A 15,216-nucleotide genomic window follows, 5' to 3' on the forward strand; every position below is an offset into this window, starting at 1 on the left:
ATAAGAGGGACACTAGATTTTGCAAATCCCCAGTTGTATTTGTTTTAGCTTGAGAGGTCATTTGCATGCAAGCAGTCCTCAGGGTCCTAAGTCCATTTTAACATGAAAACATCACACAGCTCTATTTTTAAACAAGGCATTTCCATTCCTTTGTATGACTAAAAATTCTGAAATCTGAGAAGAAAACAAACCAGCAGTTAGCTACAGTGTGACAGTCACTGTTATTTAAATGTTTAAATAGCATCCTGTGGTGCTGCTGATCAGTGGCATCTGGCTGGTGCCCTGTACTGAACTAAGGGCACCTCTGAGAGGAGAAGGACTGTAAGGAGGCATCACATGTAAAGAAAAAATGTTAATGAAGACAAATTTCAGCTTAATCTTCCAAGTAGAAAGGGTTATGTCTGTAGAAGAAAATGGCTCATTTGTAAACTCTATAAACCATATGACTGCTCAGGAGTGAATACAGTCACATTTTGGACCAAGCTGACTTAATTGCTCAGTTAAAAGAAAAACATAATATTTAATGTGAAATTTAAATATTGCATGAGATGGCTTCATATTCTAGGAGTCCCTAAAGTATGTCCCTATGTGTGTTGCTATTCCTCAATAAAACCTGTCAGTTCTCTTAAGCATTTTCTCCACAAACCTGATATTTAGATTTAACAACAAAACTAAAAAAAATCCCATAAAATAGCTAGAAAATAACCTAACAATACAAAACTCTTCACCTTAGGGGCATGAAGGAGCTGTCTTTTGTCTGCTCATCAGATTGAAAATTCAGGATGTGTATTATCACTAGATCTCTCCTTTAGGACTCCAGTAATCACTTCAATTTTGTGTCAGACAGGCATATTTAGTGATTTTATAAAATGCTGGCTAGAAGTAAAATAACACAATACACCAAGGTATGAGGAAGAAAATATATAGCTCCTTTAATTCATAAATAACAGGAATGCAGCCATGTAAAACCTATTGCTATCAAAGACCACTTCCATATAGGATCAATCCTTATACATCTTTGGGGAAAATATATACATATTTATGAATTACATATTTAGAAACTGTCATGGCAACAAAGCCAATACAAAAAAACATCCCACAAAAACCTTCTGAACTTTGTGACTAAAAATGAAAACCAGCTAAATGATTTTATCCATCACAAATAATTTTGCTTATGTGTTTGTCATGTACAAGTCTTAAGATCAGTGCTCTTATACCAGCCTAAACAAAAGACCTAGAGGGAGGCATCAAGCCACCTCTCTGCTTCATTGCCTGAGGCCACACCTGTGCCTGGCCAACTTTTCTGTACAAATTTTAACATCCTGAAGGCTGCTCTAATTTATAGCAGTTGGTGAGGTTCCAAAGGAGCTGCCTTTGTGGCCATAGCTGACAGGGGATCAGAAATGCATCTGTCATGGCTCCAAGCTGACACTGGCACCAAGACAGAATACAGCTTTTCCTGGCTCTTTGCTAGAAGGTATCCCACCCACCCCAATTTTAGAAAAATATCAGGTATCAGAGAGGTGAAAAGTATTCCTGATGGCAATATTTCTGGAGTTTTCTATTTTAGCTTGTTTATAAACCTATACAAGCAATTACAGTATGCATTAAATATGCTCATTAACATGCAGATAGGTAAAATATACACTGTTAAGAAGAAAACAGCTGGATCCTGAGACAGGAGAAAGAAATTTTTAAAATATTTTTGTATTTTTCTTTCACAACGTGCAATATTGAAATTTCAGTTTGCTATTTATTTCACTTAATTTCTCATCATCAATCTGTGTTCTATGAAAACAATTTCTGTGTAACATTAAATGGATCTTCCTTTTTTTCCATGGAGATAAACATATAAGATATAATTAGAGGATTTCTTCTGTTGCAAACAGTCATACTTTACACCTTTTTTACTCGTGCCCACTAGGTAGTGATTTTCTCTCTTACCCATGGGTTACTCTCTTTCAAATCCATCATTCCCAACTACTCATTTGGTGGAGCACAGAAAGCTTTTTCAATCACTCCTTCTTGCTGACCATGCACATGAGGTTGCGGAACTCAGCCTTGTCATCACAAGACATTTGTTTTGGTACAGTTTTATTGTACATTTAAAATAATGCAGTTATGACCTTAAATGCAGATGTTTTGCTTTCAGTACCACAAAACTTTTTGAAGCTTGTTTGCATCACATGGGAAGAGCTCTAAGTTGAAGTAAGAAAATGCTTCTTCTCTAATAAAAGTATTCATGTAGGAGATTATATCCATCCAACATTTCAAATTATTTTTCTCCTGTCCAGACAAAGTCCTAGACAATGACGTCTTCCATGCAGTTATAAAAGCAGCATCCACATGACAGGTCTCCATGCTGCTTTAATTGGTTCAGATAACATAGCTTTCTTTTAAATAGCATGCCTCTACTTTTTGTCAGTTTTTAAAAGGAAATATAATCTTTCAGATGAATTCATACTATGACTATAAGCCATTGAGTGGCTAAGAACCCTTCAAAAACTTGTTATAAAGATTTGGGAAGCCCCACACTCTCGCAAAATTTATGTAGTAAATAATTTCTCATACTGTGTTTCCCACATGCATGGCATACTCTTTGTATTTTCAGTCATCTAAGGAACAATAGCATCACATGCTGTGGTACTCAGTTAACAGTCCAAAGAGTCACTTCTGCAAAAACTGCACAGACAGGCACGTGGAGAGAGATTCACATAGCAGAAAATTAAAGAAAAGCTTTCTAAGGGAAAATTCAGGTTAGAAAAATCAGATTTTTCCCACTCAATAGGGAAAGAAGCCAGTTGTCCAAAAAGTGCAAATGAACTTTATAATCTGAAAAAATAGATTTCCTTAGGATTTCAGTGACAGAATTATATCTCAGTCACAGACACCCATAAGGAGTGATGGATGGATTATCTTCATGTACATTGAGGAGTCTCAGTTAAAAATACTTAAATTAACTCATTAGATCTGCAAACATTTGTAATATTTTTCTGTTTCATCTAATCTTTGTGCTCTGAAAACTTCATTTTCTGCTTTTGTTTCAAACTATAAAACGTGGGGGTGAACAATATTAGTTCATAAGTTAAAAACCCCTCATATTCCTTCCTAGAGGAAAATTGCAGATAATAAAAGTCAAAACACCACTAAAAATGCAACTTTAAGTGTAGGAAAAGCTGGGTAGTTGCTGCTGACTGGAATGCTAAGCAAGCAAGTACCCATCATTTTTAAAAGTTTAGGTGAGGGTGCAAACCAATAGGTTTACATAACATGAAACTACCAGTCAATTAATTTTTTTTTCCTCACCAGGGAACCACAAAATCCTTTTCCTAGAGCTGCCTTTGTTCAGTACTTAACCATTACATGGTCAAATAGAGATATTAAACTAATTTTCAATACGCTTACAGATCTTCAGAAAGCCCTATTGCTTTTAAATCATACTGCCTCATATAACTGAAAACAGGGTGGAGCAAATGGAAATTCCATATTTCCTAAGCAATAGAATTCCACACTGCAATTCTAAGCTAACTATCATTTAGTTGAAAAGGCAGTCTTAGAGTTCAAATTCTTTCATTCCACTTAGACAATGCCCTGCATTATATTCTTATAATTCATTTACCACCTTCCACAGGCCAATTCTGTAACACTTTTCAATCAAGTTACTGGAAAATGGAAAGCAGATAGAAACAGCACTGGACTGCATTTCTCTGACCCCAAAACCCTTAATTACTTAAGGAATTGTAGAATATCCTAAGCTGGAAAGGACCTACAAGGATCATTGAAGTCTACCCTTTGACCCTGCACAGGACAGGTCCAAGAATTACATCATGTGCCTGACAGCCCAAATGTTTCCTGAACTTTGTCAGGCTGGTTCTGTGACCATTTCTCTGGGGAGCCTGTTCCAGTACCCAAACATCCCCTGTGTGAAGAACCTTTTCCTAACATCCAACCTAAATGTACCCTGACACAACTTCAGGTCATTCCCTTGGGACCTGTCACTGGTCACCCTCCTGAGAATTTCCACTGATACCTGAAATTTCGTTCATGTTTAGAGTAAATATTGTGTCTTTGGCAGTGTTAGCAAAAGGGTATCTTGCTCCGCAAACAGAGAAATTAACATTTCTAAGAAAAATTGTATATCTATCTTCTCCCAATGGAAAGAAAAAATGTGTGCTCCTGGAAATAGGCCTGTTCTTTGCACCTTCTGGTTCTCTAAACAATAAAGAAAAAGCCAACTTCATTTGCATCAGCAGAGTATCTCTTTTAGCAGCTGATTTTTCCTAGTGTAGTGTTCATCTAAGCAAAAATCATCACTAAATAAATAAATTGTGCCTCTTTCCCTTCATCTGCACGTTGCTCCTAAAATGTCCCATTTTTTTACATAATTGATCAGCGTTTTTTGGATGAATGTGTTTGCATAACTTTGGCAAACCAATGTGGATTTTTTCCTTCTCATGCTGGAGGGAACCATTTATTTCAAAGAGTTAAACAGCCACAGGGACCCTTGAGATGTTCTACATCCTCTAGCTGTGGTATGCACTCTGCTAAGCTTTGAAAGATACCCTATGCAGCAGCCCCTTTGAGGATATGACTATGTAAACCATTCAGACTCTTTTCCTACCTATACTAAAGGCCCAGTGTCTCTAGGAAAAAAAACCCTAACGATTCCTGTAATTGGAAAAAATTACTGCTAGAAAGAATCAACAACAGGAAACGACTGAAATGGATAGGTAATCCAAACACGTGCCTGAAATTCCATCATTCATAATATAACTGGTACAAATATTTTCAACAAAGCTCCACTGTTAGTCACACATACCATTGTTTACATTGTTGTGATGCTTAGATTGACACAAACACAACTGTACCTTAAGCCTGGAATATTTGTGGCATGATATAAGTCAACCCGCTGTCACATACCTGTTTATCTTGCTGCCTTTTAAAACAGAAGTGGGAGTCAGCAACAAAGATGCAGATTCCATATGTCCTGAAGTCCCAGAGCTGCATGGGTTTCTTCTAGAAACTGGGATCACTAAGTGAAAAATGCCATGATATAAGCCCTTTAAGCACAATAGCCAAATTATTTTCTCAGTCAGTAACTGTAGCTCAGGAATATTTACTCTGGCATCACTCATTTTTCTCAGAAAACAGAAATTAGTAACATCCCTCATGTCACCATGATGGCATGTAACTTAATACTGTGATCTCTACCATTCAGTATATATTCGCAGCCACTTAGACACAGCAAAATATTTAGTTAAGTGTGTGTAGGAAAGATCTAATTTGGACAAGGTATATTAAACCTCACATTTCCATAACTGATTTACATTGCATTTCACTACTGAAAACAAGGGCTTGTCAGGCCAGCTGATCTCTGCTTCTTCATTTAAAGACAGATAACATTTCACAACCCCAGTCCACTAACTACAACATATCGTAACATTTTACTCACTTCTAAAAGGCTCCATGGAAAGTTACCAGCTTTATCTTGACAGTCAAAGGGCATTTTTAAATCCTCCAGTTCAGAGTCCTTTCTTAAGCCATCTGGTTCACTTTAAGTTCTGATACCCATTTTTGTTGTGCACATAAATATTATATCACTGTTACAGAGTAGGGACAGAGAAAACGTGAGTCGGGGAAGGAAAACCAATCAAGGATGAAGGTAAACAGCATGGGAAAAACAGATTCCCCCCAAAAAATTTAAAAAAAATAAAATTTCCTGGCAGAAAAATGCAGGCATAGGTTGTGTGAAGGGCAGTGGGAATCAAGGAATTGAGGGATCTAGCTGCTTCAACTGAAGATTTCTGGATGAAAGACATTTGCTGTTATTGGAAGATGAACAGAAGGGAGAGAATACAGAACCTCTGTAAAATGAATAGACCCAAAGGAGACTGAAACACAGCACTCCAAATAATTTAGAAAAAACAACACCGAGGGCAAACATTTCCTTTATATAACTTGGCAGGCCAGTGCTAAAAAGTGAAATGTGGATCTCTAGCACTTGGCAACACCACATGGCCAAAAAAGGCCTTGTGTGAATAATATGCAAAGCAACTGTGAGTTTTAATTCAATTTATAACAAAAATTATGAAAAGAAAGATCTTATACTTTGACAAATTTTAAACTATTTTTCCCATCTGTTTTCTTGGGGGTTTTGTTATTGTTGTCAATTTTTTTTAAAATTTAGTGAATATTGCATATTAAACACTAGCAATTATTTTTCTATTTCAAAATATCATTCAAGCAACATAGAATTAACAGCAAAATGCTCAGAATGTTCCCAAAGTCTTTTAGCAATTTTGCAGAAAGAGTACATAATTTTATTCTTTTCCTTGAAGTTCATCATACACTAAATACACTTAAAGAAACAGCAGTTAAGGAAAAAAGTTACTACTAAGGTTTGATACAGAGAGTTAAAAGCACATTTTAAAGAAAATACTCTAGTGTCCACCAAAGAGCAAATAAAAATTTATAATACGCAATCTTTTCTTCTTTGTTTGGGCTTTTCCTAGTAAAAGAAGTTTGTAAAAGGTTAAAAAAGAGAATTATTTGATAAATTACTGGAGAAGAAAATTACATGATGAACAACTTTCTACATTAATTTCTTAGCTAACCTCTACCTTCTTTTTCACCACATTTATTTCTGCAGATTAATAATTTCAATTTTTAGTTTAGTCAAAGGAGCTTTACAAGGTTTATGATTTTTTATGATGAACAAATATGAGAGAGGGATGAGTCAAAGATGTTATTTCTGCCTCTGTTCTGAATGGTGTTTTATCTAAAAATCTTCTTTTCAGGTACAAATATTATTCAATTATGAAAGACCACAGATTTCAACACAGCAAGAAATTGGCAGATTTTATGATCTGAGACAGGCAGACTTCTGAAGAAGCACCAATCTTTATTAGAAGATCTAGGAATTTGTGTCATTCTACCAGGTTTAATTGCTGCATTGTCCAATGACAAAACCTCTTGTTTAACCTGTGTTCCGTTCACCATTCCTTTGGACCAGATGATTCTATTGAAGTTTTCAAGATTTATCAGCTACAGGTAGCAAATCCTCACAAATGTTAGCCCTAAAGAAAGTTTGATATGCAATTCCAGCTTTTGCAACTCAAAGGAAAGAAACTAAAGGACCACAGGCTGAAAAGAATTGAAAGTGTAAAGTCACCAAAGTCAGGCCATTTTTAGGACCTATTGATCAGGAAACTATAGACTTATTCCTGCAGCTTTGCACCAGTTGTGGGAAAAGCCTTGGAAAAGAGCAAATGGAAGAACAGTCAGTAAACCACATCTTGAATCAAGGATAGCCAACATGGTCTCAGGAAGGGAAGGGCATTCATGCCTCACTTAGTTGCTGGAATTGTTTGAGCCTGTGGCTGCCAATACAAACATGGGGAATGCTGGGGATACTGTGCACCTGGATTTTCAGAAAACACTTGCCAGAATTCCTAACTGATATTACTCTCTAATGTGCAAAGCCATAGTCTAATTTTAAAAGGGCAAAGGTGCTCTTACAGAAGTAAAAGTCTGCCTCTTGAGCAGGAAACAAGACAAGCCCCTCTAAATTGCAGGTTGGTTTCTGATGTTAAGACTTGGCCTTATTAATAAGCTTACAAATGCTCTGTGAGATGAAATGAATATGTACCTTCACTTGAAAAGAATGAGTTATGATGCATCTTGAGGCAGAAATAGAACATCATGTTATTTAATATGAAGGCTTATTAACAAAAAAAATTGTCATTTTTCTAGTTTTATAAAAAAAGTAAAAAGTAAATTTCAGCATTAAATACTATTACCTCGAGTGGCACAGCTGTAATATAACACACAAAGCCACTAAAAAGCTTGCTAATATAAGCTTGAACACAGCAACAAAGTTTTAAGCCCAAGAGCCTCCAGGAAAAAATGTTAAGAGTAACTGTGAAGCTGTAAATAACAATCCAAATTTGGGTTGATCTGAAATGAAAGTGCAAAAAAAAATTTAAGGTGAAAAAAAAATTGAGGACTAGGAAAACAAACCGGCTCAACTGTTCCTAAATGTTGCATTTCCAAATAGTAGTAAAAAAAAGCGAGACACAAAGTTATGAAATAAGAAATTGGCAAAAAATCTCTTTTACTTACTGTGCAGTTGAAAGCACTTACTCAGAATAAAGAAAACACATATACCCTGCCATTTTCCTAGTCCCCAGAAGTCTGATTTGAACAATTGCACTAGAAGGGGTTCTTTTCTATACCATTTAATGTATTTTTTTTCTTCCATTGAAATTATTCTCCCCGAAGAAATGCATTTATATATTTATTTAGTTGGAGGAGGGGTAAAAAAAGTATTTCCTGATCAGTAGAAAAACATCCCAGTCCCCGATTTAATCATTATTTTATACCAAACAAATTTAGTTAATTTAACACTGACACCTTTAGATTGGACTAGAAGTCTTTCTTTCAATCAGAAAAATGTGAGGATTCTGTGCAAACCTCTTCAATAGAGAGGATAATCTGTGGTCTAGTGAATATCAGCCTTGGAGCACTCAGCATTTTAAGTATCATAATCCCTACTGGATAAAGACTGCTGTCCAATTAAGTTCCAGGCAAACTTGGGGAATCACTTCACATGGAATCACTTCACAGATTTCATCTGTCTGGTTATAAAGATCTACTCTCATTTTCCCAGGACAGATAATATGAAACTCTAAGTGTAAAGTACTATCATTTTAACAGACTGGTCTAAAGGTATGGATTTTAAAGATGAATCATATAAGTAATTGCTTGATTTTTTGCAAAATCATAAGAAATATTTTCTTTATCAATGTGTAAAATGAAGAAAAAAGAGTAGTCATGATATTATGGTGATAGCCAGAGACAATAGTATAACAAATGAAAAAACTTTTATTCTGTAATAATTTTGGAGATGATTAATTGGAATGTCCTGTACTCATTTTTGTAGGTTAAAACATCTCTTTGATTCACCGAAGAAACAAAATACTTTTGTTTCTAAAATGAAGGCCTTTTCTTAAAAAAAAACCAAACCCAACAACACTTGTAAGGCTTGATCCTGTAAAAATAAGTAGAGGTAACATAGGGGAGACCCAGCCCTGCTTGGATTTGGAGGATTATGCTGCCATCCAGTAGGACTTCTGCACAAGTAGGACTACTTCCTCTCCAGCTGTCACTACTAATAAGCAAAGAAAGAACCCACATTTCACCAAATCTGTAGCCTGATAATGAGATATTGAAAAATATCAGACAGAGGAAGGTGATTCAGTGTTTTGAGAGTTCCATACAGTAGCAATTCACATCTTTACATTTACACAACAGGATTAAATGAAACAGGAGTTTATATTGGTGATTCATTTGCATTTTGAAGATTTCCTTGAAATCCTCTTCTGGTCACATTCAGCCCTCTGCCTCAATGTCTGCAGAAAGAAATAAGGCTATTGCCACAAGAGCTTGTGGCTTACTTCTCAAAGCAGTTTGCACAAATTCAGTACTGCCTTTATCATGCCAAACCCACAAAACTAGGATGGTGTAAATCAGCAGTAGGTGTTGAAAAAAAATAAAATATCATGTGTTGCCCAGTTATGCTACTACATTTATTTTTTTTCACATACAATCAACTACATGGGAATGAAACTTAACATTAAAAAAACTTTTTGCAACATCAGGTTGGTTTTTTTTTAGATTGGGACTGCTGCCTCAAATTACAGTGAGTGGATTAAATGAATGAACGAAGTTCATGACAAGTTTTGCAGAACAGAGAAATGCAGTTACACCTACATCATGAAGTGATACAGTATTTACTATTTGTTAATCATAAATCATGGATTAATTTAATTTTGCACTGTAATTACAGCACTATACTTTAGAAAGGCAAGACACTGTGATAATTTAGACACTAATTTAAGTACTAAGAGCCATGGCAAACTATAATTTTAGAGCATCAGGTCAACAAAAGCAAAAATGGCAAAAGATGATTTTAAGAAAGACTTTGAAAAACCTCAATGGAATAGCTGTGAATCCAGATTTCATTTAATACAAACCACTAATGCCTGAGGAGAAAGGGAGTTTCTTAGGATGGTCCTGGTTTTGGCACAGTGCTTGGTGTTCAGACAAGACAGTTGGAATATGTATTTTCCTGTAACAAAAACTAAATTGGCATAAATTTTGAAGACAGAAGAAAAACAGACACCACATTCAGGGTCTATATCTCAATGACTGAGATAATTGAATCAGACAAGGGATGATGGCTTGAATCAATGTTTACAGTACACAGCAAACTGTGCCTGCACGTGAACAAATAAAGCAGAGTTAATAAAAAAAGTCTGCTTGCTAAGTCTTGGATTTTTTTTTTCCTTTTATATGTATTTGTCATTTGAAAGGTTCTTTTGTGCCATGTAATGTGGATGTAGATGGAGGAGGAAAGCAATTTTAATTTGTTGCAGTAAAACAACTCTAAGAGTATGTCTGCTTCAAAAGCTCTTGTCACTATTGCTAAGATTACTAACTATGGTAAGGTGCCTTGGATTTATAAGAGGAATATAGCACTGGAATCAGCAATAATTCCAAAAGTACATAATTACTTTTAGAGATGCTCCACACAACTCCAGTTCAAGAACCGCTGGATACAAAACCTGAGTCTTCACTCTATTTTGACATTCATAGGTACTAAGCACAAGCCTTCTGAGAAGATTCAGTGACACACTTGCCAACAGATTTTATTGCTAAAAGTTTTTCAAAACAAGTAATAAATTTAATATACCACTACAGAGCATTCAATGTGTTTCTTGTAGTTTGAAAGGATAGGGAAAGGTCAAAAGTTTAAAAAATATTAATTTTCTACAAAGTTCTCTCTAAAATTAGCAACTTAATTTAGAAGCACAGAACAAATAACTGAATTACAGAAAGAGACATAACAGCTAGAAGTCATAAAGAATAAAAATAAAATACAAAGCCATGAAAGTAATAAAATTCATAGGAATTAAGGGAATGTCATGAAGCTGTGTTAGGGGACATTTAGATTGGATATAAGACTGGAACAGGCCTTGAGGAAAGTGTCACAGCACCAGCCTGACAGAGTTCAAGAAGCATTTGGAGAATGCTGTCAGGCACATGGTGTGATTCTTGGGATTCTTCTGTACAGGGACAGAAGCTGAACTCAGTGATCATTGTGGATCTCTTCCAAATCAGGACATTCTGTGATTGTATTCTGTGATTCCTTCTGTCTGAATTAAAATACAAATCTTATCTTGAAGTTAAATACATACATATGCATAATATATGATATGGATATGACATGATCTGACCTCATTACTTACCCCTTATTTCAGAGGTAATTATTTATTACCTCTGAAAGTGTCTTCATCACAAGTGCAGTTGTTTAGATGGGCTTCATAATGGCCAGATGCAGGGAGCCAACATCCAGCAACAGAACTGCTCTGAGAGGCCTAAAGTGCCAAAATTACTCTTTCAACTCAGCAAATCCACCAGTCTAGATATGTCCCATCTCTGTTTTCCATTTTATGCAGTAAATGAACCCAGTTCTTACTGTGCTTGAGACAGGGAGCATACTACATCTGAAATACTTTCCAAATACAGTCATCACCTCTTTGCAAAGAGAGTTGTTCAGCTTCTGAGACAGCTAAAATGCCCTGAATTACCTTCTCTGCCACCCTTGGCTTCTATGTAAGAATAAGTAGGACTGACACAAAAAAACTCTGCTAGGCATTAATCCCCTGTTGACAGAACTGTCATACTCAGTCAAGTACATTTGATGCAGATAACAATTTAGGCTCTGTAAAATACCAATGTTGATAGTTACAATTTTTAGCTGTCAGATTATATTCCTCTACCAGAAATTCATTTTCTACAAAAAAATTTTAACTGGTTCTCTGAATTATAAAGATAAAAAAGTGAAACAGGAAGATACTATGGACAAAGCTGCAATTACAGAAGGTCCTGGTGACAACAGCAAGCTCTGGAACTTAGCCCTTCTGGTTAATTATGATGTCATCATTCGCTTAATGCTCAGTGTTTACAGGGCTTTACCTCAGGACCTATCATTTATTCTATATATTAACATCTAGAACTATAACCATGATATAACCTAGTCATTGGAAAAGGCCACAAACCCTGCTATGGTATGTCTCAAGGCCAGTGCTGCAGCTTTACAGCATCTGAGATAGAACCACAAAAAACACATGGGTTTTGAAACTGAGGAAAGTCAGAAAAGCAATGCTAACTGGAGGTACTTTGAAGTAACTGGTAGCTCTGTACTTCTTTTGCTGTACACTTTAAAAAGTGTCTGCAAAGGATGCTAATTAATTAACCCATATCCACTCCACAGGAGACAAGTCATCCTACTGGAGATATGTCTCATTTAGAATATTAAAACGTATGGACTGAGGCTTAGATGTTAGGTTTCGCTTCCTTTTTTTCCCATGTGGAAAACCAGAAACAGATGTGGAATATCTGTTTATGATTTCTACTGCAGTGTATAGATCAGGAGGAGCGCCACTGAGTAAAGCCAGATTACATATAAATTATTTGCCTTGTAAATATTGCAGAGGATGTGGAATTAGAGCCCTGGAAGTTGTTTCAGACCACAAGATCTCCCTCTCTCCCTCTAACGTCTCAATAACAGACCATTCATATCTCTATTTCCAAAACGGAAGACATTATTCCCAGTCAGACCAAACCCTGCCCAGAAGCAAACAAATGTTTTTAAAGCTTAAAAAACATGACTTTTTCCTTCAAAGTCTCCCACAACTGTGTTATCTAGCCCATTACTAGAGAAAATGGATTTTAAAAAGAAAAATATAGTACTGGAAAGTCAAATTCTTGCATTTGACAGAGTATTTGCTACTGCCCTTGAAATTCTTTCACTTCAGATACAAGATCTTGAAGGTGCCATATATGACATGTCTTGTTCTACACTATAAATTAACAGACCTCTAAATAAAATAATATACTAGCACTAGTAAATACACAGGAAAACTTCTCGACACCAATATATGTATAGGCTGATACGGGTGCCATTTTTTAAAGTCTAGGTATGCTCTTAAATAAATGTATTAATGCAGAACCGTATCTCTTCCTGGATCCTCCTGTGCAATTTTTTCCCCCTCCTACCTTTTGAAATTTACACTTGAAGTATTTTAAAACTATTATGTCAAGGGGGAAGACCTGAAAAGGTGGCTTCCCCTCAGCTGTTTCCCACTTGATACCTGGCCAGGCAGCCGGAGGAAAGGTGATCGGAGCTGCCTTGCACAACCATCTCCGTGTTACCTGCGCCAAGAGACACCCCTGGGGGGGTGGTCCACCGGAGCAATGTTTGAACAAGCTGAGCCCGCCGTGCAAGCGGTACCCGCTGGCCGAACAGCCCCTGGGCCGGCGCTGCTCCCGCACCCGGGGCGGAGGCTGTGGGGCAGCGGGGATTGCAGGGGCTATGTGAGCTGTGGGGGTTCCGGAACGCGGGGGCAGCGGGGATTGCAGGGGCTATGTGAGCCGTGAGGGTTCCGGAACGCGGGGGCAGCGGGGATTGCAGGGGCTGTATGGGCTTTAGGGTACCGGGGATTCCAAAGCTGTATGGGCTGTGGGGGTCCCGCGGTGCACGACGCGGCCCCTCAGGCCCCGTGGCGGGCGGTGCGCGGGCGCCCTCTGCTGTCCCGCGGAGGCGGGTCCGGAGCTCCGGCTCCACGGAAGGCCCGGGGCAACGAGACTCGGAACACGGGTGGGAGGGCACGGCACGGGCCAGCCAGGAGCCGGGCCGTCGGGGCAATCGGGAGTTGGCAAAGACTACCAGGACCTAAAAGTATATATTTTTCTCTTCAAATTAAAGGGCACAGCTATTATAAGTAAAGGGTGAGAATGCCACTGCAATGTTAAAAAATGTATGGGCGCACCTCTGCGCACGGACATGCTTCTGCCCGTTCAGCGGTACCGCCAGGGAGGCCCCTCGGCCCCGCAGCTGCAGCGGGCGCGGCCCCGCCGGACAGCGGCGCGGCCCTCTCTGCTCTTACCTTGTAGGTGGGTGCATCAGCCTCAAAACGTGACATTCAAGCAGTAAAAACGTTCAAGCAATCATGTCTTCTAGGTCTTCTGCTTCTCCCCTATCAGAAAGCAGCCTGAGGGAATAGAAGATACCGCATTTCGCCTTAACCGGGCCAAAGCAAACCCGGGTTGGCAGTGTAGCTCCTGTACGTCCCTGACTGCCAGAGAGACGCTGGCTTTCTCTCTGCCCTTGGTCCGGCAAGTCATCCGGGGCAACTGCCAGCACTCGAGTCCGGGCAGTCATTTGTTTTGATTTTTTCGTGTTTTCTTAATCTTGGTAAAGGGACCAAACAAGCAGAATGTTTATGGTAAATAAATTTTTGCTTATGACTGACTACTTCAGTGAGGTGGAGATAGTAGGTGGACAGTATCCTCTATTCAATGAGTATAGAATGAAAATAAGCAGCCTACAACCTTCATTCCAGTTTTAAGAACAAGAATATTTACAAGACTATGACATTTATCAACCTAAAGAATATTTATGTTAACTAACAGGTCATTTACGAAGGCTATATCTGGGTAGTAAAAATCCTGAAACTTTTGAAAAAGAGAACCAAATTCTTTCATTGCATCAATTGTCTTAAATAAACAGTACACTAAAATGAGGCTTCGTGTTAAACACCGTCATTTAAATGGTTTTCAACAGAAGGAAATGGAAAACATTGGTGAAATTAACCTGACAGATGAGGTAGCAGAGCTACAATTTTAAAAGTAATATCCTTCCACAAGATCCAAGAAAAATGAAACAGTCCTGTGTTTTTCTGTAGGCTCCTTATTTTATTTTCTGTTGCTTTGACTGGCAAGCCCAAATATTTTAGCATGAATTTTATTATTGAGGAAAACAACATGATTATTTAATGAAGATTACGTCAGAGATGCATCTCATACCTCTAATAGCATAATATTAACTTTAAAAAGTTTATCCAGCTTTTCTTATTAAAAACTCAGTAGATCAACAAGAGAATTGTAGCTATGTTTTTTTTCCCAGTGTTTTTCTGAAATGAGCATTCACAGAAATTAGAATTTCTGCAAAGTATTTTTCCTTCACTAAATCTGAAGAAGATTCTAGCTAAAAAATGTAGATACGAGTGAAAAATATAATCTTCTTCTATAGAACTATATCTGTGTCACTATTTTACCATTTTCTCTATTGATGGTTATTGTAATGTGAAA

General features: G+C 37.5%; 1 long non-coding RNA gene across 2 annotated transcripts in view; it reads right to left on the reverse strand.

The window, feature by feature from the left end:
• Positions 1-14,248, reverse strand: part of LOC111943405 (uncharacterized) — a 171,886-nt gene extending 157,638 nt beyond the window's left edge. Inside the window, exons 1-4 of one of the 2 annotated variants that reach the window (XR_015287912.1) lie at positions 13,279-13,639; positions 7,800-7,956; positions 5,453-5,600; positions 4,921-5,032 (exon numbers count right to left, since the gene is read on the reverse strand). This is a non-coding gene — a long non-coding RNA (uncharacterized LOC111943405). Of the gene's footprint in view, positions 1-4,920; positions 5,033-5,452; positions 5,601-7,799; positions 7,957-13,278; positions 13,640-14,012 lie in introns of those variants that run through there. The other variant, XR_015287913.1, reaches the window with a different exon arrangement.
• Positions 14,249-15,216: the final 968 nt, after the last annotated feature.

The sequence above is a fragment of the Cyanistes caeruleus genome, chromosome 6 (assembly GCF_971803275.1).
Source record: "Cyanistes caeruleus chromosome 6, bCyaCae1.hap1.1, whole genome shotgun sequence".
NCBI classification, from domain to species: Eukaryota; Metazoa; Chordata; class Aves; order Passeriformes; family Paridae; genus Cyanistes; species Cyanistes caeruleus.